The 25,613-nt window shown below is 44.4% G+C and overlaps 1 protein-coding gene across 2 annotated transcripts in view; it reads left to right on the top strand.

Moving 5' to 3' along the window:
• The window catches only part of SCML4 (Scm polycomb group protein like 4), a 135,278-nt gene that overhangs the window by 40,550 nt on the left and 69,115 nt on the right, over positions 1 to 25,613 (top strand). The gene's annotated exons all lie outside the window — the stretch shown is intronic.

The raw sequence follows: 25,613 nt of genomic DNA, 5'->3' as shown, positions 1-25,613 counted from the left end.
CGCACGGCTTCATTGGTTGCTATGACGCCGCGCGCTTCATTACTACGAGAGATCCTATGAGTGTATTACTATAGTGCAGCGGCGGCATGAAGCGCACGGCGTCATAGCAACCAATGATGCCGTGCTCTCCTGCTCAGAACAGGAATCCAACCCGGCATACCACGGACCGCTCTCGGCCGCGGAACACGGCCGTGTGCATTCGGCCTAACCCACGTGGCCATGATAGATTCATATAGTATATTAAACTGAGCTGCTCAAAGGGAAATATATAAAGTGAGAAATAGAAAATGAAAATCACCCATCCTAAAATAGAAGAATAAGAACTAGATTTTATTGTTCCTGCTATGAATTTTTATTAAACTTTTGTGATCAGCAAAATGATAAGTGGGAACTAACGGTAGAAATTGTACCCCTATGAATAATCGCACAGGTGTGGACATACCGTATGTGCACCCTGTTCATCTGCCCAGGGACCTAGAAGGTAGGGGGCAGCTGTCACTAAGCTGATGAATTTCATTCTTGGGTGTTTTTGGATTGTAAGAAAGACATTACACAGTGCTCTATAATATGTAGCTTACGAGCCTATAGGCCAGGGGTCACATGTGATTGATTAGCTGCAGATTTGCCGTTACGGATTGTTGTGCTTCAAATGCGCAGCGTTGTACAGTACCAGAAAAAGGGATGAGAATTTCTGACACGAGATTTACAAAAAAACACAGCAGAGAAGGTGCGGCATTGCGGATTTGAAATTCGCAGCATATCAGTTTATACAGCAGATTTCTCCTGCTGATTTTACCCTTGGAGAGGGTGATATCCGATGATTTTCCCACAGTAAAACATGCAGAAATACAGCAAAATCTGCAGCAGAATTTTCCGCTGGATTTTCAGTCTCTTGTGGACCCAGCGCTATAGTGGTTTTGCACTAAGGCCCTCTCCTGTATTTGTCTGCTCCGGTAACCACAGCATGCTTTATTTGCACTTTGCGTTACCTCCAGAAGTTGTCTGCCTTTGTGTATCTACCAACAATTTGTCTCATTACCAGGATTAGGTCTCCCTGCGCTCCGTAAGTCTAGCTGCAGATGATAATTTGAAAAGCAACACTTAAAGGAAAGAGTTAATTCTAAGTTGCCTACTAATGCGCAGGCATAGATTGTCTCCTAATCACACACAAGGCATTGACACGTAGTAGCAGACTCAGCAGTGTGTCAGATGCAGTCGTTTTCTAGAAATACTGGCGGCAATAAATCTTGAAAGGGTCCGCAATCCGCAAGCTACAGAGTGGAGCAAAGGCACGGACTGGAATTTTTTTTTGCATTGCAGATCGCAGACCCAGTCAAGTCAATGGGTCCGCGTCCGCAAACAGCGTGCACACGACAGATGCCAGTGCATTGCGGACCACTATTTGCGGTCCGCAGCATGGGCACGGGGCACACACGCTCATCTGCATAAGCCTAAAGAGAAGAAGATTAAAAAACACCATTGCTTCAACATCCTGCATTTAAAAAAAAGTGTTCTAGGCACAAAAATCCCACCCAAAATGAAAAATAAAATTTCCACTATAAAAAAACAAAACACATCCTGTGTTTCAAAAGTTTTAGACTTTCAGCTAACATCTGGAGCTGGTGTTTTCCCTACAAAAGTCAGGAAAAATGCCACAAAAACTTTGGGGGAGGTTTATTATAGACCGGTGTTTTACTCCAGTCTATGATATTCCCTGAGTTGCCAGATGTTGCGCCTAATTTCTGATGAGGTGCAGGCCTCGTCCTAAATTAGACGCATCCTCCGGCAGTTCATGTGCCTAAACTGAAAACTATGACAGCTCCGAGCTTAGTCTTCTTTTACGCCAGAAAACTGGCATAAAAGAAGATAAATTCATGAGGCCCACTGGTCCTTTTCGGGAAAGTTGTGGCGGCAGTGTAAAATAGTTACTCAATTTTGGTGCAATGGCGTTTAAAAAGTCGCAAACACGAGTTTTGCAGCTTTTTTACACTAGAAAACTGGCATGTGGGGAATGATAAATTCTACACTATGTATGAATCCAGCCTAACATAACACAAGGCTGTACACAACATACTGAGAAATAAGATCTATACATTCCCCAATGTGGACAGATTTGTGGCTGCTATTAATGTTTGTAGACTGTATATCAAAAGTCAATGAGACTCATTCATAAAGATGAGACGGTGCAAAGTGAATACTGCATAGCACCACTGTTTATAACACATCGTAACTATAACTAATGTAGGGGAAACAAAAAATGCTTGGTTTTCTAATGGTTTATCTATAAGATAGTTTGAAGGCACAACTACCACTGATGGATTGCAGGGTGGTCGTAACCGGGGAAACAAGCAGTGTATAATGTGATGGAAAAATGAATTTTTAGACAGTAGGCTAGGTTCACACTGAGTTTTTTGGAGGAGGTTTTTCAGCCAAAGCCAGAAGTGGATCTAGTAGGAAGAAGAAGTATAAGTTATTTTTTTATATTTCCGATTCCTTTTCCAAAAAACGGCACCAAATTTTTCAGAATGGTTGATGCTGGATACAGTTGGTGCATTTTTAGACAGTCTAGTCTAAATTTTTACCACCTATTAGTTGTCTTACTTTCCTTCACAAATGTATGGCAAAATTCAAAATGTACAGTGCAATTTTACCAAACTGTTTCACATCTTACGGCATGTTTCTTTCCACGAAGACAAGCTCACTTTTTGAGCATGCAAAAATTATCTGAGCCACTTAATTTGACCTATGGCATGTGCACCAGAATACTGGCGGAGGTACGGAAATAGTTAATTAACGCCTGGACTCACATCTAAACTGCCCAGTTCTGCTGTATAATGTTCTCCATTACTGCTGCAGCTTCTAAGGGTGTGCAACTGGAGTTATGGAGCAGGATTCCCTGTTTCTCCATGTGTAGTGTATGGGTAGACATGAAACCAGCTAGTCTCCACCCACCAGCTCAGAAAAAAAAATAGAGTTAAGAAAACAGATTGCAGAAGGAAAAACTGCTAAAAAGTGTCAGACAAGTCACATAATGGTCAGAAAAAGTGTTATTCCTCATGTACACCCACATGGCAGCTTATTTTGAAAACCTACCTGACATGACAGATACACTTCGAGTCAGAGCACCACACCCTCCCGGATACCTTGTGTTGCTCCCTTTAAGAAATCCTTTATAAGGATTGTCTCAAAAGTTGTCTCAACTGCTGCTCACTCCTGAGGCTACTTTCACATATGCGTTTTGGTTTCAGGTTTTGGGATCCGGCAGAGAAACTCAACCTGACCAAGACGGTTCTGTTGTGATTACAAATCAGCATCCATCCGTTCCGTTAGAATGTGTTTGTGTGAAATCTAAACAGCACAAGCCAGAACCGGAATGTTCACCCTTGACTTACATTGTTTTAGTGACGGATCTGGTTTGTTCCGTTTCGATGACCATACACAAAACCGCAGCAGTTTTGTATTCGGTCACAAGACAGAATGCTGACAGAACGGAAGGCATCCTAAAGCGGATTTATCTCCATTCAGAATGCAAGGGGACAAAACGGAACCTCTGTTGGATCTCAAAACCGGAATGGCAAAACGCATATGTGAAAGTAGCCTTAGTTGTGGTAGGTGAAAATAAGTGAGAATTTGATAGTGTGGCTCACAGACCGTTACCTCTACACAAATAGACAAATGTGAAGACGTATTTCAATTTATCCCGTTCATAAATCAGGGCCATAATGTGGTGCTAAGCATGTATGTCAGTTCTTTGGCGCAAATAAAGGCAGAATTTTAGCACATTGTTTTTTGTCTTCAAGATAAAGGCTATTCTCTTTATGTTATAACTCCGTAAATTTTAAAAATCTTGCTCGTTGCAGAGTATATCAAAGTGGACAGAATATTCTAGTCATACAAGGCATGGTATAGAATGACAAGCCATATTTAAACACGGTAATAGAAAAGAGATGAAGGCTCATACATTTAATAGGAGAAGCAAGCACTGTTGGCACAGAAAGGAATTTTCTTCGCTAAGTAGCTAATCAGCATACTTTAGATGTATCCATTAATTTGGAAGAAGTCATATTGATTTCCTGGGATTTATAGAAACAGGTTATGTAAAGCAGTTCTAATTCTGTTTGTTAAATTTAGAGAACGCGCTTCCTGATGCATTCTTGTTTTTTCCTTTTGCTTAATATGGACATGAATAAATGCTCAGTTTTCCTGTCAGCTGCTTTACGTGTAGCATAGTATATAGTAGGTATTACTAGTGCATTTAAAGCCTTGCTGTCCAATCCAAGCCTAGCAAGATATAGAGCAGGAAGAGCTGAGCAGACTGATATGTAATTTTGTTGGAAAGCTACAATATAAGGCTACTTTCACACTAGCGTTCGTCGGTCCGCTCGTGAGCTCCGTTTGAAGGGGCTCACGAGCGGACCCGAACGCAGCCGTCCAGCCCTGATGCAGTCTGAATGGAGCGGATCCGCTCAGACTGCATCAGTCTGGCGGCGTTCAGCCTCCGCTCCGCTCGCCTCCGCACGGACAGGCGGACAGCTGAACGCTGCTTGCAGCGTTCGGGTGTCCGCCTGGCCGTGCGGAGGCGTGCGGATCCGTCCAGACTTACAATGTAAGTCAATGGGGATGGATCCGTTTGAAGATGCCACAATATGGCTCAATCTTCAGGCGGATCCGTCCCCCATTGACTTTACATTGAAAGTCTGGACGGATCCGTACGAGGCTATTTTCACACTTAGCTGTTATATGCTAAAATAATGCAGACGGATCCGTTCTGAACGGAGCCTCCGTCTGCATTATTATGATCGGATCCGTTCAGAACGGATCCGATCGAACGCTAGTGTGAAAGTAGCCTAACTTGGCCTTTTACATTGAAATTCCTTATATGAGCTTTAAGGCATGTTTACGGTTGTTGGTGCCTGAAAGGGTCCAAATGGTTCCTCTGTTTGCACTGGGATTTTAGAGGTCAAGGTTACACCTCTAAGGACATCTCCTTAGCATTTTAATGATTTACAATGGTCTACCTGTTCCATTTCACAAAAATAGCAAAATATGTGCTTAGGGAAGTACAGGTCTACGGTCAATAAGTCCACTATTTGTGCGCTGAGCAGAAAGGTTGGCTTAAAGGGGTTTAATATTACTCAGGATAGGTTTGACTCCTGGCACCCCCAACGTGCAGCTCAGTCCTATTCAAGTGAAGGGGCCTTGGCTGCAATACCGAGCACAGCTGCTATACAATGTATGGTGCAGTGCTTGGTATACTGTGAGGAAGACACAGAGATCACTGGATTGCCTCTTCTAACAGCAGATCGTCGGGGGTGCTAGGAGTCAGACCCCCACCAGTCAGATATTGATGACCTATCCTGAGGATAGGCCATCAGTATTGAACTTGTGGGAAACCCCTTAAAGCCAAAGTTTCGACTTTGAGCACAAATCACCAGGCTGAATAGTGGAGATATTCCCCTTCTCCTTTTCCTCTTCTTCATACCAGATAACACAGTTTGAACAATTGCCACCTTTGTTCTATAATTATAAATAATTATATTTAAATGTATTTTCTAGGTTTCTAGAATGCACTAGTAATACCTACTATATACTATGCTACTAGGTCTAGGTCTCTCGTCCCTGTTCCAAGTGTAAGGGCTCTTTCACACGAGCGTGTCCCTTGCGGGAATCGCAGAGCTCATGCAGAGGCACACAGCATTGTCAATCATGATAATGCCATGCATTTCCAAAACGCACTATCCCTCTCTCACACAAAGTGTGATTCCCACAAGGGTCACACTTGCATGAAAGAGGCCTAAGTCTTTTTATTCTTACTATAAAATCTCTTAATGGTAAAGGGAATGTGTCATCAGAAAATTACCTGCTGTGCAAATCACTTTTTTGTGTTTAACATATTTTTAAAGAATTTTTGCTGATGTTATTTTTAATTTTCCATGTCACTTTTTCATATTTAAACTAAAACCTGCAGCTTTTGCATTTTCCACTATGTCTAATAATTGCCGCCACTTCTTGGTTTGTACAGATCACTTTATTGCAGTTAACTCATTCTAAACCTGCCTGTAATGATATCACCTCTGTGTATAGATAAGACAGGATCCACCATTCACAATAGGCGATTGTCAGATCTTATCTATTCTCTCCTTGTACAATGACCTCTGCACAGGGCACAGAGCATGCCTAGAAAACTCTCCCCTAGAAGTCAATGAGGTCCCCTCCAGACCATTGTGTCTATGGACCATTTGGCTGCCGTAAAGTAATTTTCTTAATGCTTTCTAAATGCTTTGAGGAACAGCTCAGACAAGATGGCCGCCCCCATAATCATGTTCAGCAAATAGAATAAAACAAATCTACAATCAGAAAATAAAAACAGATAAGAAAAACAGGAGATGTGTGTCACGAGGGTGTCAAGAGCCACGTCTGACTCCGTTATACCCGGGGTCAGGAAGTCGCAGCGGGTGACTGCGCGCTCTATGTCTAAAGATCACGGTGTTTCTTAGTGTTTGTTTTCTGTGTTTGCCTTGCTATCCTTTTTGTCTCACTCAGGGATCCGTAGCTTCTCCTCCTCAGCTGTTTCTTGTCTGCCACTCCCAAACTCCTTATATTCTCCTCTCACACTTCTCTTGTTGCCAGTTATAGAGCTTCCTGCCTGGACATCTATGCTGACCCACTGGAGCTGAGAATCTGGTTGTTGTTCCAGAGTGCTACCCTCCGGATCCCTGTTGGGCTTTTGTTGTCTCCTGTTGTTGCCCACCTGGGATTATATGTTTAGTCTGTATTGTCTGTCCTCCCCTTGGTGTTTTCCTTTAGAGCTAGTGGTGCGGACTAGTGTTCCCACCGCCCTGTTCACTATCTAGGGCTCATCCTAGGGAAAGCCAGGGTTTTAGGCACGTGATCGGCGTACGGGTGAGGAACCCGTCTAGGGACGACAGGGCAGCCAGGCGCCAGCCGCAAGGTGAGTCAGGGGTCACCACCTTCCCTCTCACTAGGGCAGGGCCTCCCTCTTTTCCTCCCTCCGTGTCACGTATGTGACAGTTACGCCGATCGTGATAATGTGTTACTATCTGGTTTTAACTGGCAGATACAATTTCTTGGTAACACATTTCCTTTAGTAATTGATTTAATTGTTTGCTACTGAGTCTCCAGCCTTATCTCTATAATTAGCCATCTTTCAAGGTTTCAGAACATTTGTTTTTGTATAAAACTGTATTTTCATATACAGCATAACTCTATTATTGTGAAGTATATAAACGTGGGGAATCTTTGTGTAACACTATGGGGAGTTGTCTGGCTGTAGTGTATATCTTTCTACATGGCAATACTGTCAAGTGAGCCTCTTCCACCATTGTCCTCTTTGGCCTCTTTCACACGGGCGTCGCGTGTGAGGGCCGGACAAGATGTGGGTGCGTTGAGGAAAAATGTGCCATTTTTCCGCGTGAGTGCATGTTTGGAACCCGGACTTCTTCACAGAAGTTCGGGTTTGGGATCGCTGTTGTGTAGATTTTATTATTTTCCCTTATAACAAGATTATAAGGGAAAATAATAGCATTCTTAAAACAGAATGCTAAGTAAATTAGGGGTGGAGGGGTTAAAAAAATAAAATAAATTAAACTCACCTCATCCACTTGATCGCGTAGCGGATCTCCTCTTCTTTCTACTTTCTCCAGGACCTGGCTAAATGACCTTTGATGACGTCACTGCGCTCATCACATGGTCCATCACATGGTCCATCGCCATGGTGATCGGCCATGTGATGAGCGCAGTGTCGTCATCAAAGGTCCTTTAGTCAGGTCCTGAAGAAAGAAAGAAGAGGAGATCCGCTACGCGATCAAGTGGATTGGGTGAGTTAAATTTGTTTTTAACCCCTCCATCACTATTTTACTAAGCATTCTGTATTAAGAATGCTATTATTTTCCCTTATAACCTTGTTATCGGGTCCCCATCCTGATCATCTCCTAGCAACCATGCGTGAAAATCGCACTTGCTTGCGGATGCTTGCGATTTTCACGCAGACCCATTTACTTCTATGGGCACGCATTGCACCCGCGTGGAATTCTCACCCGTGTGAAAGGGGCCTTAGACTTTTTAGTAGAAAAGTGTTCATACTTTCGTAGATCATGCATTAAAGGCGTCTTATAAGATTTTTATATTGATGAGTGATGACCCATCCTCTGGATAGGTCATCAGTATCTGATTAGTAGGGACCCCTGCCAATCAACTGTATGAGAAGGCATCGGAGCTCCTGTTATTGCTTCCTTCTTGCAGCTTACCAAGCAGAGCGCCATACATTGTACGACGGCTGTGCTTGGTATCGCAACTCATCCCCATTCACTTCAATGGTGTTGAACTGCGCCTAGGCCATGTGATCAATGAACATGACATCAGATGGCCTAGGCTAATCTGTGAGAAGGCTGCAGCGCTACTGCAAGCACTGGTGCCTTTTCAAACAGCTAATCGGGGGGAGAGAGGTGGTCCCAAGTGTCGGACCCTCAACAATTACTGTAGATAAAAGTCTCGGACAAACCTTGTAAGAAATATTAGTATAGGGATACACAGAAGTATAGCTTTAGGTGCTACAGGGGTAGTTTTGCACCACTTCTCATGTAATATGACATCAGTACAGGGTGTAACTACCATAGTGGCAGACCATGCGACTGCTATGGGACTGCTATAGGACCCAGGACAAGAGGGGGCCCAGTTTTAGTTGGGATTATCTCCTCTTCTACTGGAGGTGAAAACTTAGTCAGGACTCTACCCTCTAAAGGAACAACTTTTAGCAAATGAGGCAGGGTCATTGAAAAGGGTTTAGGTGGAAACCCTTCTGTCCTGTGTGGGGGGCCTGGTTTGATCCTTGCTATGGGGACCTTACTTCTCTATGTACACCACTGCATCAGTAAATGGGGGGCCCTGTTACAGATTTTGGGCTGGACAAAGAATTCTCAAATACAATAAACATTTTCATAAATTGGTAAGATCATTTATGATCAATATTTTAATTTAATTTATTTTCCGCATTGCCCAGAGATGCTTACTTTACGATCTGTGTTAGTTCACAATAATATTAACAAATTTCCAAAATGTGTGCTTATTGTCGTTTCTACATATTATTCAATTCCTTAAGGTAATCATTGTCATCTCCATGAATATGCCAGTGTCATCTACAATATTCTACTAATCCAATTACAGTGAGTGATGGTTTTTGTTGTATATTTCATGAAATTATACGACCCATTTTTTTAATCTTATGACTTTGAAAATAGATTAAAGCTGCGCATAAATTCTGGATCACAGAGTATGTTAATACTCACCTGCAATGTATTTTGTGACTACAGTAAGGTTTAATTATTTTTTTTAATTTAATATAAGAATGTTGAGTTGTAGAGAAGGAAAACAAAGTGAAGCTGAGTGTATGTGGCAGACATTGCCATAAGCATAAAGAGACCTTTCCGAGCAGAGGTATCCCTTGATCACGGTGTAATCAAGGCTGTGAAAATGCTCTAGGGAGATCATTTGTCACAGTGTCCTAGCTGCAAACCATTGCTAAAACTAATACAGCTAGGCATACACAGATGCTCTATAAATTGTTAAAATACGTTGTTTCTGTTGTGTATTGTTGTGGTTCTATGGTTCATCCACCTCTTTGATTCTGGCCCCCTATTACTTAATTTTTTTTTCTCTCTTTGCCATGTTGCTTTCTTGAACAGTTAGTTGTAAATTAAGCTTAATCATGGTCTGTAAGGGTAGAGTCCCACATAACCAGCACTATGTGGCCAGGGATCGGCTAAGAGACTGTTTAAAGGGGTTGTCCAGCTGTTTTCAGACATTGTTGGGCAGCCCCCCACCCTGCTGGACCTGTGGAAGAACGCATGCTTACCTTCTCCTTGCCACTCCATTCCGGCTACTTCGGTCTACCGCACTCTGGACCAGGCTTTCCAGCTTCTGGAATGGACCAGGTCGCATGTGCTGCTGCAGGGGACACATCACTGCAGCGGCTATGTCACCCTCGTCCAATGGGGAAGTGGACCGAAGGAGCCGGAACCAAGCAGGGGTAGCAGGTATGTATGCTTCTCTTCACATGCCCGGCAGGGAGGGAATTACCCAAAGGCCATTGAAAGATGGACAACCCCTTTAAAGGTATGTTAACACAACTTTATAGTAGCGTGGAAAAGGCTGAAAAAAAGGACATCCGTTCATCCAGTTTAGTTCAGATTTCAAATCTGTGAAGACAAATTCTGCGGCCATATGGCAGTGGGATTCCTATTGAAAACCATGGGTCTTGAATGGATTTTTGGAATATGTGCCAAAATCCACTTGAAAACACTGCCATGTGAACATACTGGGGTGGGGGTGATGTCTTGCAGCACTTTTGATTGATTGTAACTATTGAATGGCAGCTGCAGACACAAGATTGCATTCACAGTGATTTATAGCTTTGGATTACAGCTGTAGCACAATAGTTAAAATCATTTAACTGTGCGGAAAGTCCTATTGATGATTTTTTTAAATATTTAAAACAAACTAGCTTGTTGCTAGCACTCCTCTAAGGCTACTTTCACACTAGCGTTAATATTTTCTGGTTTTAAGATCCGTCATAGAGTCTCAATACCGGAAAAAAAACGCTTCAGTTTTGTCCCCATTCATTGTCAATGGGGGCAAAACGTAACTGAACAGAACGGAGTGCTCTAAAATGCATTCCATTCTTATACCGGAGAGCAAACCGCAGCATGCTGTGGCTTGCTTTCCGTCCTGGGATATGGAGCAAAACAGATCCGTTATGACCCATAATGAAAGTCAATGGGGATCCGTTTTCTCTGACACAATAGAAAACGGATCCATCCCCCATTGACTTTCAATGGTGTTCATGACGGATCTGTCTTGGGTATATTAAAGATAATACAAACGGATCTGTACATAACGGATGCAGATGGTTGTATTTTCAGTAGCGGAAGCGTTTTTACTAAACCCCGCCAGATCCAGCAAAAATGCTAGTGTGAAAGTAGCCTAATACTGTTTATTCCAGTCAATCATAAAGTATGTGCTTTCTTACTCATCATTTAATCTACATTTGAGTTGCCTTTAAGTGAATTTCTCAGAATGTCTAATCTCCTGCAAGGACTACAAAGAAATATAAATACTTTTAACAATCCACTTTTAGATGTTCTTTCATCAAAGAGGCCGTGGCAGCTGCTTCAAATATTCTTTGATATAAAATTTATTGAGATACATTCTTTATTAAGGGCTCATATGCACGGCAGAACACAGAGCATGATCAGCAGGGTATAGCAGAGGTATTTTTCTCTTTGCTCCAGTTTTTTTTTCTATACAGAAACAATGAGGTTAGGGCACAGTCACAATTTCCCCACAAATCTACTGTGATTTAATCTTTACCTAATAGATAAAGTATATTTATGGGGAATAAAACAATATCCATGTATTGCATTACCCTTGTATTGTGACATCACTATCGAATGATCTCTATGTCGGGACATCACAGCATGATTACTGTAATGTACTTACTGTACTTCATTGAGTTAATTATATTGTTACTATGTGAATTATTCTTTATTGTAACATCATTTTGTTCAGTCCCCTTGCATTCAGAAAAGACACATGGGTGAGAGTTCCATGTGTCTACTCATATGATTTTTACGTTTTTTTTTTAGTTTTATATGGATGGCCTGTTCTCAGGATAGACCATCAATATCTGTATTGAACCCCCGCTGTCCAGCTTAACTACACAGCTCCGTTAATTGCGTAGTGTTGAAGTGAAGCTGACTTCCGAAGCTATTGCAGAACATCTTCGAGCATGAGACAATGGCCAAAAGTACTTATAAAAATAGAGACAATTTTTATTTCATCAATCAATTAAAATGCACATACATTAAAGTTGGGTGGCACAGTATGAATAGACCCAGACCTGCCAGGATAAATAGTATATCCCAATTACATCAACCAATAAAGCTGTACTGTGCTATAAAGACTTATCAATGAGATCCACAAATCTACGTGAAATGCTAACATGCCAGATGTATATAAAGAAGATTACAATCAAGTATACATGACAATATAGCAGGAGTTACATGCCTATAATGTGAACAGAGGTTGGTCTACGTTCAGCCTGGCACACATTTCGGTATCCAAGACAAAAACTTTTAATGACAGCGTGTATGTACATTTTTAATGAAGTAAAGATTGTCTCTATTGTTATAAGTACTTTTGGCCATTGTATAAACGCATTTTGTTGTAGGAGATATTGACTAACATTATTTGCATTCACAGACAATAACAAGCTGATGTTTGGTCTATAAACACAGATGCATGGTCAGGGACAAGACCCCAAGTTGAGATGACAAATGGAGCTTTAAACACGGAAACAGATGAAGTGACATGAGCTGGATTAGTAATAATTTTCATAATTTCTGCTCTGCCAGCTGAAACTTCAGCCTCACTTTTTATAAATAAATGCATAAGGCCCCGTGATGTGTAAATTGCCATATACTGGTACACACAGAGCAATGATGAACAAGATAGCATAGTTTAGCAAATCTTCACTAGATGTAAAATATTAGAAACAATGGGGCAGATTTACTAAGCTTGTGGATGTCATAAACTTAGATAGACTGTCTAGACCTGCACCAGATTTATCATTGGGGCTCAGGCTGGATAATAAATGTGGTGAAGAGATAGACCCTTTTCTTGGACTCTATATCAACTATTACTTTGAGACAGAATGTTATGCCAGACTAGTGGCACAATTTTGACACAAAATGTTACATCTTAGGCCATGCCTAATTTCTTGTGAAGCCACATCCCTTTCCCCAAATCTTCAACACCTTTTTCAGCAAATCAAAAAATGGAGAAACCCTAGTTGTGCGAATTTGTGCCACTTTTTAGACAGATTCTAGGTGTAGACACATTAGTAAATCTGGATTATAATGATTTAGCAGATGCCAACCCTTAAAACAGAAGTCTACAATATATGGTTAGATTTTAGTGTGTAGATTTATAGAAATCAGCTTATAGCACAAGCCACTATTACAGTGAGTTTGGAAAGTTCTCATACCCGTTCACTTTTTTCACATTTTCTCCATCAGTCTACTCTCAATGCCCCACAATGACAAAGTGAAAACAGAATGTTCTAAATCTTTGCTAATTGATTGAAAAGGAAAAACTAAAATATTGCATCAACAAAAGTATTAAGACCATTTACACATTTTCAGGTCTCTCCCGAGATGTTTGATTAGTTTCAGGTCAGGGCTCTGGTTGGACCACCCAAGGATATTTATAGAGTTGTCTCTAAGCCACTCCTGTGTTGTCTTGGCTGTGTGCTTAGGGTCATTGTCTTAACATTTGGCTCAGTCTGAAGTCCAGAACATTGTGCATTAGGTTTTCATTAAGAATACCTCTGTACTTTGCTGCATTCAGCTTTCCCTCAACCCTGACCAGTCACCCTGACCAAGCCATTGAAAAAAAAACACCCCACAGCATGCTGCCACCACCATGCTTCATTGTAGGAATGTTATTAAGCAGGTGATGAGCAGTGCCCGATTTCCTACTGACATGACACTTGTAATTGAGGCTAAAAAGTTCAATCTTGGTTTCCTCAGACCAGAGAATCTTGTTTCTCACAGTCTGAAAATCTTTTACGTGCTTTTTGTTGCGAACTCCAGGCAGGATTTAATGTGTATTTTATTGAGGAAAGGCTTATTTCTGGCCACTTTGCCATAAAGCCCAGATTGGAGGATTGTTGCAGTGATGGTTGACCATCTGGAAGTTTCTGCACATATTGGATTCTTGGTCACCTTTCTTACATGTCCTTCTCTTTCTTACATGTCCTTCTCCCCTGATTACTTAGTTTAGTGAGACAGACAGCTCTAGGAAGAGTCCTGGTTGTTCTAAACTTCTTCCATTTAAGAATAAGGGAGGCCAATGTTCTCTTGGAGACTTTCAATGCAGCAGAAATGTATGTGTACCCTTCCCCTGATCTGTGCCTCCACACAGTCCTGTCTTGGTTTTTGCTCTGATATGCATTATCAGCTGTTAACTTACATAGACAGGAGTGTGTCTTGCAATGTCCAATCAACTGAATTTACCACAGGTAGACTCCAATGAAGGTGTAGAAACATCTCAAAGATGATCAAAGAAATGGGAGGCCCCAAGAGCTAAATTTTAAGCTCAGCAAAGGGTCTTAATACTTATATCCATGCAAAATTTTAGTTTTTCCTTTTTAATAAATTAGCAAAAAATTATAAAATTCAGTTTTCACTTTGTTATTATGAGTTATTGAGTGCAGATTGATGCGGAAAAAAACTAGATTTTTTTAATTGTAGCATAAGGTCGTAACATAACAAAAGATAAAAAAGTGAAAGGGTCTGAAGACTTTCCGAATACATTATATATTCTTATTCCTATGCTTATTGACAAAGAGGGCCTCATTTATTTATTGAACTTGCTTTTGAAGTATTGCCAACATAGACCAATGTCATTTTCATATTTGTGTTTCCAGTAACATAGTATATAAGGCCGAAAAAATACATTTGTCCATCCAGTTCGGCCTATTATCCTGCAAGTTGATCCAGAGGAAGGCAAAAAAAAACAAAAAAAAAACTGTGAGGTACAAGCCAATCTTCCCCACTTAAGGGGGGGGAATTCCTTCCAGTAAAATTTGTAATTTCATCCAAGCATCAGAAATAGACATTTTTTTGCAGAGGGTTCCCATTTTTCAAACAAGTAGCATGACCCTAAGTTAATGCTGTGGGAATTCTTTAATTCTCTGTGTGTTTTGTACCAGTGCCTTTCAGCTCTTTAAATTAAGTATTAAGTTCGCCTCACATCCGGTTTTAGGCCGGACAGTCCGGTTTTCTGGCTCCCTGTCCACCCATGGATTTCCACCCTTTCAGTAGCTCACGCTCAGACAGCAGCACTGCGCAGTGCTGCTGTCTGAGCGTGAGCTGCAGCAACTGACTGAGGCTTCTCTCACCCCCAGTCAGTCACTAGAGCCGCAGACATGGCTCCCTGTGGGTGATTGAGGGGGAGAGAAGCGCCCCGGGCTGCCCCCAGCTCACCTCCTGGTCGGAAAGTACTACCCTCTACTTCCCTTGTGTTTTTCTGGCCTGCGGTGGGGGAGTGGCTTCACGAGGCAGGGCGTGGCTTCATGTGGTTTGGGGCGTGGCCGGTGAGGTCCGGCTTTCTAGGGTGAAGACAGTAGCCACCCTAGACAATGGGCAATTTCCCAGTTTGCCTTCCCCCCCTAACGCTGGCCCTGGAGGGAGCCTGTGGAAGTTCTCAGGCTCCACACAACATGATGCAGCCGCAGTGCCCCTCCTCGTCGTACCGTGACTTGCGGGCCAGGCGGTGTCTCATAGTGGCATACCTCCCAACTCTTGAAAATTGCAGAGGGACAATATGTGCGGCGCGCATCACGGCAATTTCTTTCATACTAGGCCAGGCCTCTAACTTCGCCCAAAGCATAATTACTGGAGCCCCGGCAGTAATTTTTTTTTTGCGCTTCAATGTCCATATAAATATTAGCACATAAATCATCAGATTATAGATATTTTAAGGCCCAGATTGCACCAAATAAGGAAGTTCTGGTCTAATACACAGGTAGAAACCATACAGACACTTAGGAAGGAGCAATTTAGTAAATTTATTAATGCACATTTATGCATTAATTCTCCAGGTCAAAAAGAGGACATTTAAGGATCAAAGAGGGACAGAGGGACTTGGGTCCAAAAGAGGGACTGTCTCTCCAAAAGAGGGAGACTTGGGAGGTCTGTGGTGGAGTTCTGGCCGGTTGGTTTGATAGTGATGACTGGAGTGTTCCTTGAAGTCTAACAAATGTATAAAAAGAGAATCTATGGTTTATTTTTACTATGAAATGATGTAATACTGTCACCTCGTTGGAAGCGGTATACTCCGTTATTATATGTGAATAAATGTATAGAGCCGGCAAAAAAAAAAAAAAAAAAAAAGTTCGCCTCACAATTCATATGGGGGGTATTGAGAGCTAGACTAAGATATAGCCTGTTAACACGATCAAAAGCTGCTGGGGGGGGGGGGGGGGGCAAGTCTACCCAATTTCCCCTTATACTACAAGGCAGCAATCGCAAATTGTGCTCATGATCTCCAACATAATATTCACTCGAACTTGTGGGGATAGAACATGAAATAGCTCCACATTTGGCTCTGGGTATTTTTTGACTTCCATTGAAGACTCAGACTCAACTACTTAATTCTCAAGTCTCTCCACTTCTGCTCTCCTTGGCAAAAATTTTGGGCGGATTTGCATCCAAACTTGGCCTGGTTACAGCACCAGGGCCCCTCACTACCTTGGCGGGACACCCGGACCTACCCCCAGGCCTCAAATCCCTTCCGAACCTTGGTCCACAGAATACGAGTTCAACTAAGCTCAGATACCTATTTAACACCAATGGTCTACACACACTCAGCGAACTGTCCCATCTTATACCACACACTCCTGGACGCTGGTTTCTTTATTTTCAATTACGTAACTTTATCAAGTCTCTGGCACCTGGAATGCAGCTATGTACCTCTGTAACAGATTTTGAGAAGCTGTGTGTAGCAGATTCGGCCCCAGACCATGCCATTTATCTCATTTATAACATGTTGGGCACCGGTAGATCTGGGGACGGGGACTCTGAGACACCACCATTAGAATATAAATTTATGCATGCATGGGAAGAAGAGATAGGGAACACTCTCTCAGCAGAAAAGTGGGAAAAATCCCTCCTATTTACATATAAATTATCAACATCATGTAGATTACAAGAACATAACTATAGGATATTAACGGAGTGGTATAGGACTCCGGTAAAACGTCACCAATTTTATCTTCTTGTCTCTGACACCTGTTGGCGGTGCTCGACAGGAGTTGGCACAATGCTTCATATATGGTGGGACTGCCCAGGAGTCGCTCCTTTGTGGTGGGAAGTTATCACCCTGCACAACTCTCTTTAACGGTCTACCATACATCTCTCACCTATAATTGCCCTGCTTTCTCTCTTCCCGGGTAGGACACAATAGGTTAAAAAAGACACTCTTAGATTCTTTATCATGGCAATGAGGCAAATAATACCCCGCAGGTGGAGGTCGACTGAGAGCCTTCAGAGATTGACCTGTGTAACTGCTCTTGATGTCTTAACCCGCATGGAGAAATTGGGTGCTGAGGATAGAGGCACAGTGAAAATATGGGGACCATGGTTCCAGTTCCGCAATTCTTCTTAATTCTCGGTTTGGCTGATCAGTGGCACTACAGCATAACCCATTACTTATAGACCATCGCTCAAGACTTGCAGCTAGCTCTTCATCCTTCTCCTTCCTCCCCATCTACTGTTTCCGTTACGTCTCTTCCCCCTTATTTGTCTCTGTTCAAATCCACACTTATGATGTTCAAAATATTCTGTTAGATTGAAGTACATTGTAATTTGGAATTATCTCTCTTACATATGCCTGTATTATTTTGCACTATACTTTGTAAGGACTTTTCAGATTGTGTTAATGTGTATCCATACAATACCTTAGAAGTTCCTTGCTCTAGGGCAAATCAAGACACACAATCGTTTGTAATGTTTTATTGTTATAATACATCAATAAAAAAGAGATTGAACCATAAACTAAGTATTAAGTAATGGCACATCTCTGGTAGATAACACTTTTTGAACATATATGAGAGTTTTAGGGAATTTCAAGGCTAATATGTGTGCGGATTGATGACTTGATAATTTGTGGAGCCTTCTATGGGTATATTTGCATACTGTCGTGTGTATCTGAATAGGCTTGCAGAAATTGGTATGCTTGCCACCCCAGAAAACCTCATTCACATGTATACTACAGACTTCCAGTCTTATATATTTCTGCAAAAGATCTTCTGTGTGTAACTAACATTCACTATTAAATCAAGTGGTACTGTAGAAGAATCCATATGACCATATCAAGATGTACATTGTTTTGTTGTCACTGTATATGCAATATTTTCAGATATAAATTACATAGAAGTCTTGAATGCTGTGTCCCTGATTTATCATGCCTTCACTCCAGAGTTCTGGCTACAAAATTTTGCGAAATTTTTACACCACTCACTCAAGTTTTGTAATATGGTTGTTAGCTATGTTAAATCACTCCAGATTTATCACTGAGACTTTTTTTTAAAGTCACAAACCAAAAAAAAGTAGGAGAGCGGAGTAGGAACACTGGAGTAGTTTTTCTAGACAAAAGTGTTAGGTTTAAAGGCTATGTACACCTTTGGGGGCAATTTTTTTTTATTGTTGCTTTATACTAATTTTGAGCTAAAAATCCTTTTTTCAATTGGTCTTTATTAACAATATGGGATCCTTTTTAGTGTACAGAGCTGACATGCTCTACTAGCTGCCTGTGGATTTTTTGTCCTTTCAGTCATCTGAGGAGCAGACGGACTTGTTATCTCTGCTCTCTCACATCATAAACACTTATTACAGCTCAATCCTTATCTTACTGATAAGAATGTGGCTTAAATAAGTGTTTATGACCTCTCAATAGTTTAGAAATAAGGGTAATTAGATGACCAGCACAAAGTGAAAGTACCAGTCACGCAGTTCGAAAAACAGTTACCCTTTGTAACTGAACAGCTCAATATTTTTAATAAAGGCCAATTAAAAATATGATTTTTAGCCAAAAATAAGTTAAATGCAGTCATTAAAAAATGGACTCCAAAAGGTGTACATAGCCTTTCATAAATGTGGCATAAAGTACGCCAACGCAGACTCAAGCAACATTAACTTCAAATATTACCCTTAAAGGGGTATTCTCATCTTAATGATCACTGTAAAATCTGTTAATGATTTGACAGTGATCATTTTTCTAAATACATTTTATTACCTAATTCCCACCTTTTTTAAAAAAAATATGTCCCCTCTTACCTGATGTTGTCTTTGGTCTCCCCTGGTTACGGCCACCTCTCCTGTCGGATCCCGCCGGGCCACGCTTGCGCAGAAGACTGAAGATTCTCTCCCGTCCGGGCCGCTCAATGTCCTGAACGTGCACGCCGCTGCGCATGCGCCATGATGACTTCTTCCTGGCCAGTATAGTACAGAGCCGCGAACGCGCACGCCGGCTCTGTACTATACAGGCCAGGAATAAGTCACCATGGCGCATGCGCGGCGGCGTGCGTGTTCAGAACATTGCGCAGCCCAGCCGGGAGAAAATCTTTAGTCTTCTGCGCAAGCGCGGCCCGGCCGGGGGAAGAATCCAGGAAGTAAACGTCACGCTCAAGGAAGGTAAGTATGAAAAGGAAGATGAGAATACCCATTTAAGATAAATCCCCCCCACCCCCATGTTCAAATTATTTTCCTAGCATGTCAGCAATGGCTGCTCTATGAAATGTGTAGTAACCTATAGCAACAACAAATGGACAATTGTCATGGTCTTACCTTCTTGCTGTTCTCCTTCGTTTGACATGTGCTGGCGGCCATTTTGGTTTCTGGGTTTCTTGTAGCCTCCCACCCTGCGGCTTCTCCTTCCCACTGGGAGGAGCTGGATGCCTAGCTCATATATATAGGAGGTCTGTGGCTTCAGTTCCTTGCTTGGTCCTCCTGTGTTCACATGCTTCTAAGACTGCTGCTGCTTCTGGTTCCTGATCCTGGCTTCGTCTGACTACCCTGCTGGTTCCTGATCCAGGCTTCGTCTGACTACCCTGCTGGTTCCTGATCCAGGCTTCGTCTGACTACCCTGCTGGTTCCTGATCCAGGCTTCGTCTGACTACCCTTCTGGTTCCTGACCTCTGGCTTCGCAAGACCCTGCTTCGGTTTAGCCATCCGCTTGGACTTTTGCCTTACAGCTTGATTTTCAATAAAGCCTTCTTATTTCCACTTATCTCTTGTTGTACGTCTGGTTCATGGTTCCATGACATTAGGACCAAGCCATGAATTCTGACGGTACAGGGCCATCCTCGCTTCCTACGCTGGTTGCCAGACTTGATCAGCAGGATCACCTGTTGGGTCGGTTCGCTGTGGCGTTGCAAACCCTGCTTGAACGCACGGCTCATTTAGCTTCCGTTGCCGATGGGTCGGTTGTCGCTCCTGGGCCCGCTCCTACTGCCGCTCCGGTTGTTGCGCCAGAGTCTACCCCGACACCTGTTGCTGCGCCTGCGGTGTTTCGGGGTATGACCGGTTCTGCCCCCCTTCCACAGCGCTTTGGGGGAGAGCCAACTCAGTGCCGAGGTTTCCTTAACCAGGTGGGCATTTATTTCGAGTTGCTGCCACATGCCTTTCCTACTGAGAGATCAAAGGTGGGCTTCTTGATCTCGCTGCTCTCGGACAAGGCCTTGGCCTGGGCCAGCCCTTTATGGGAGAACAACAATCCGGTGGTTGCCGAGTTTTCCGGTTTTGTTGCTTCTCTTCGGAAGGTATTCGATGTGCCGGCTCGTGCTGCCTCTGCTGCGAAGCTCCTTATGTCCATCAGACAGGGTTCACGATCCGTAGCTGAATACGCCATTGAGTTTCGTACCCTGGCAGCAGAGGTGGGCTGGAATAATGAGGCTCTGGTCGCTGCTTTCTCTCATGGTCTCTCGGATGCCTTGAAGGATGAGGTTGCAGCTAAGGACCTACCAGTGGAGCTCGAGTCCCTTATTTCTTTCCTGATTTTGATTGACACCAGACTCAGGGAGAGACCTTCCTTTAAGGAGAGCCTGCGGAGGTCTTCTAACAGATTGGCGCCTACGTTTGCTGTCCCACCCGTGCCTCCCTCTCCTCCCACACCTCCTGGGGATGACTTGTCTGGGGGTGAACCCATGCAGCTGGGGTTTTCTCGCCTGTCCGAGGGGGAGAGGGTACTCCGGAGACGCGAGGGCCGATGCATGTACTGTGGTCTCGGTGGGCATTTTCGGTTGGCATGCCCGAACCGTCCGGGAAACGCTCGCACCTGAGATCCTGTCGGGGGCAGATCTTGGGTGGAGTCTCCTCGTCCCCGGTTTCCCGTGTTGACAAACCACTGATTACTGTTGTCCTCTCCTGGGTCGGGGGCTTGGTGACGACCCAGGCGTTGGTGGACTCTGGTGCTGGTGGTTTGTTCATTGATAGTGTGTTCGCTGCCGCCAATTCCATTCCTCTGCAGCCTCGAGGTTCCCCACTGGCTCTTGAGGCGATAGACGGCAGACCCCTTCTGCCGCCACACGTGACTCAGGAGACCCTTCCAGTGGGGATGGCCATTGGTGCCGTTCACAGAGAGTCGGTCTGTCTCCAGGTTATTTCGTCTCCACACTACTCGGTGGTCTTGGGGTACCCCTGGCTCCAGAAGCATAATCCGACTTTCGATTGGAGATCGGCCAAGATCCTCTCGTGGTCACCGCAGTGTGGGGCTAGTTGCATCCATGGGCCTGTCAAGTTGCTGTGTACTTCCTCGGACTCTCTGTTGCCTCCTGAATACGAGGAGTACCGGGATGTATTCGATAAGGTGCGTGCGGTTGCCCTACCTCCGCACCGCCCATACGATTGTGCCATAGAGTTACAATCTGGTGCCGTTCCTCCTCGTGGCAAAGTCTATCCACTGTCGGTAGCGGAGAATGAGGCCATGGAGGAGTACGTGAGGGAGGCGCTTTCACGCGGACACATTCGCAAATCCTCGTCCCCGGCAGGGGCTGGATTTTTCTTTGTGAAAAAGAAGGGCGGTGAGTTGAGGCCTTGCATCGATTACAGGGGTCTCAATCGCATCACGATCAAGAACGCTTACCCGATACTCTTGATTTCCGAGCTGTTCGATCGCCTCAAAGGGGCCACGGTCTTTACCAAACTCGACCTGAGGGCGGCATATAACCTGGTAAGGATCAAGGCGGGCGATGAGTGGAAGACCGCGTTTAACACCAGGACCGGTCATTATGAATCCTTGGTTATGCCCTTTGGGTTGTGCAATGCGCCCGCAGTCTTCCAGGAATTCATCAACGATGTTTTCCGTGACCTGTTGCAGCAGTGTGTGGTGGTCTATTTGGATGACATCTTGGTATATTCTGAATCCATGGAGGCCCACATTCTGGATGTCAGACGAGTGTTGCAACGGTTACGAGAGAACAAGCTGTTCGGTAAGCTTGAGAAATGCGAATTTCACCGATCCCAGGTAACCTTCTTAGGTTACATCATTTCCGCTGAGGGGTTCTCCATGGATCCTGAGAAGGTTTCGGCTGTCTTACAGTGGCCCCAGCCCAGTGGTCTTCGTGCCCTGCAGCGCTTTTTGGGCTTCACCAATTATCATCGGAAGTTCATCAGGGACTTTTCCATGCTAGCCAAGCCTCTCACGGATCTGACCAGGAAGGGCAGTAATCCCCAGGTCTGGCCGCTCGAGGCCATCCGAGCTTTTGAGGCTCTAAAGTCCGCCTTTGTGTCGGCTCCGATTCTGTCGCATCCCAACCCTGGGTTGCCTTTTGTCCTCGAGGTGGACGCGTCTGAGACGGGAGTAGGCGCCCTTCTGTCTCAGCGTAGAACACCAGAGGGTCCTCTGCTTCCTTGTGGGTTTTACTCCCGGAAACTGTCTTCCGCGGAGTGCAACTATCAGATTGGTGACAGGGAGTTATTGGCCATCGTGCAGGCCCTTAAAGAATGGAGGCACTTGCTCGAGGGCTCGGTGGTTCCGGTTCTCATCCTGACGGACCACAAGAATCTGACCTACCTCTCCGAGGCCAAGAAATTGACACCACGTCAGGCCAGATGGGCTCTGTTCTTGTCACGTTTTAATTACGTGGTCTCCTACCTACCCGGTTCCAAGAACATCAGAGCGGATGCCTTATCACGGCAGTACTCCGAGCTGTCCGGGGAGGAGTCGATTCCGACTTCGGTCATACCTCCGAATCAGATCCTGGCCGCTATTCGCACCAGCCTGACCTCTCCCCTGGGTGAGCAGATTTTGGCGGCTCAATCTGGTGCTCCCTCTGGGAGACCCAACGGCAGATGTTTTGTGCCTGAGGAGTTGCGCACTCGGTTGTTGCGAATCTACCATAACTCCAAGGCCGCGGGGCATCCTGGAAAGAATCAGCTGTCCTGGGCTGTTTCACGTCTGTTCTGGTGGCCTTCTCTACGTTCCGACATCGCCGCATATGTAGCGGCATGCTCCGTTTGTGCCCAGAGTAAGTCCCCTCGGCACCTTCCGTTGGGCCTTTTGCAACCCATAGCCACCGGGGAGCGTCCATGGTCACACCTGGGGATGGATTTCATTGTGGACCTCCCTGCATCCCGAGGCCATACGGTCATTCTCATGATTGTGGATCGGTTTTCCAAAATGTGCCACTGTGTTCTTCTCAAGAAGTTACCCTCTGCACAAGAGTTGGCCTCGATTTTTGCCAGGGAGGTCTTCCGGTTGCACGGTTTGCCCAAGGAGATTGTGTCGGATCGGGGGAGTCAGTTTGTGTCCAGGTTCTGGCACGCCTTTTGCTCCCAGTTGGGGATTCATCTCTCTGTCTCCTTGGCCTACCACCCTCAGTCCAATGGGGCCGCAGAACGATCCAATCAGGCCTTGGAGCAATTCCTTCGTTGCTATGTCTCCGATCACCAAGACAATTGGGTTGACCTCCTGCCTTGGGCTGAGTTTGCCAGGAACACGGCGGTGAACTCTTCCTCTGGGACGTCTCCCTTCATGGCCAATTATGGGTTCCAACCTGCCGTGTTACCGGAGGTATTCTCTCCCCAGGATATTCCGGCTGTGGAGGATCACCTTTCCGTCCTACGTGCTTCTTGGGTACAGATCCAGAGGTCCCTTGAGAGACTCCAGGCTGATCGCAGACGAGCGCCCGCTCCTTCCTACCAGGTCGGAGACCGCGTATGGTTGTCCACCCGCAACCTCAACCTTCGAGTGCCCACTCCCAAGCTGGCGCCTCGCTTTGTTGGTCCCTTCCGAGTGCTTCGCAGGGTAAACCCGGTAGCCTATGCCCTTGCACTTCCTCCTGGCATGCGGATCTCCAACGTGTTTCATGTCTCCCTGTTGAAGCCACTGGTGTGTAATCGTTTCACTTCCTCGGTTCCTCGGCCTCGTCCGGTCCAAGTGGGCAATCGTGAGGAGTATGAGGTGAGCAATATCCTGGACTCACGCCTGGTCCGCGGTCGGGTGCAGTTTTTGGTCCATTGGCGTGGTTATGGTCCAGAGGAGCATTCCTGGGTTCCCTCCGCAGATGTCCATGCTCCTGCCTTGCTCCGAGCCTTCCACGCACGCTTCCCTCAGAAACCGTTCTTTACTCCGCGGAGGAGGGGCCCTTGAGGGGGAGGTACTGTCATGGTCTTACCTTCTTGCTGTTCTCCTTCGTTTGACATGTGCTGGCGGCCATCTTGGTTTCTGGGTTTCTTGTAGCCTCCCACCCTGCGGCTTCTCCTTCCCACTGGGAGGAGCTGGATGCCTAGCTCATATATATAGGAGGTCTGTGGCTTCAGTTCCTTGCTTGGTCCTCCTGTGTTCACATGCTTCTAAGACTGCTGCTGCTTCTGGTTCCTGATCCTGGCTTCGTCTGACTACCCTGCTGGTTCCTGATCCAGGCTTCGTCTGACTACCCTGCTGGTTCCTGATCCAGGCTTCGTCTGACTACCCTGCTGGTTCCTGATCCAGGCTTCGTCTGACTACCCTTCTGGTTCCTGACCTCTGGCTTCGCAAGACCCTGCTTCGGTTTAGCCATCCGCTTGGACTTTTGCCTTACAGCTTGATTTTCAATAAAGCCTTCTTATTTCCACTTATCTTTTGTTGTACGTCTGGTTCATGGTTCCATGACAACAATAACATAATACTCTGCATGTTCTGTACATTGGTCTCTTGAGCTACAATGTCCATATAAGAGATAATATTTTCAACATACTGTACAATGGTCTTTCCTGGGCCACCAAAACTTGAAACCAGACTCAACATACAGTGTCCTAGACACTGCTGATCTATGATACACGTAAATGGTTGGAAGACCCAGCCAATCAGCATGGGCATTTCATTGGTTAAACACGTGTATTTCTGCATGCGATGAGGGCTGTCTAGCCGTGCCCCCTACAGAAAAGTGTGGTACTGCACGTTCCTCAGCCACTCTATATCTGTGTCTGGATGAGTTGCTCCTCTGTATATGAGATACAGGTTTATGTTTCTGGTTGTACAGGACCACAGAGAACCACTGTCCTCAATATCAAAAGTGGTTTACTAGTAGTTATTTCTTTTACATGCAAGAACTTGCTTTATCTGTATTAGTAATGTGCTTCAATTTCTTTCATCTTCATTTTGAAAAAAAAATTCTTGAAAATTTTCGGGACTTTAAATTAAAACCATTTACAAATTTTTGCAATCGTCAGCCTGAAACAAATTAATATTGAAACTTGAGGGAGGTCTGTAGTAGCTTTGATCACTAAATTCAAAACCCATCAATACGAAAATATAATGCACTCATACTGAGTGTTGCTAAAAGTCTCCTGAGTTACAAAAAGGTGTAAATTGATGGCCATTGATCTGTTAAAAGAAGCTGTGTGTACTTCTTCAGCTGAGAAGTCAAGCGGAGCAGGATTTTACAAGATTGATTATCTACTGCCCCTGATGTTTTGCTTTTATAAGCTAAATCGGGTACAGATGTAGTAGAGTTAACACACATGCTTTATCTAAACTAAATGCGTTAAGCAAAC

This window comes from Bufo gargarizans, chromosome 4, assembly GCF_014858855.1.
Source record: "Bufo gargarizans isolate SCDJY-AF-19 chromosome 4, ASM1485885v1, whole genome shotgun sequence".
Lineage (NCBI taxonomy): Eukaryota > Metazoa > Chordata > Amphibia > Anura > Bufonidae > Bufo > Bufo gargarizans.
This window is presented reverse-complemented; position numbering and strand designations above follow the sequence as displayed.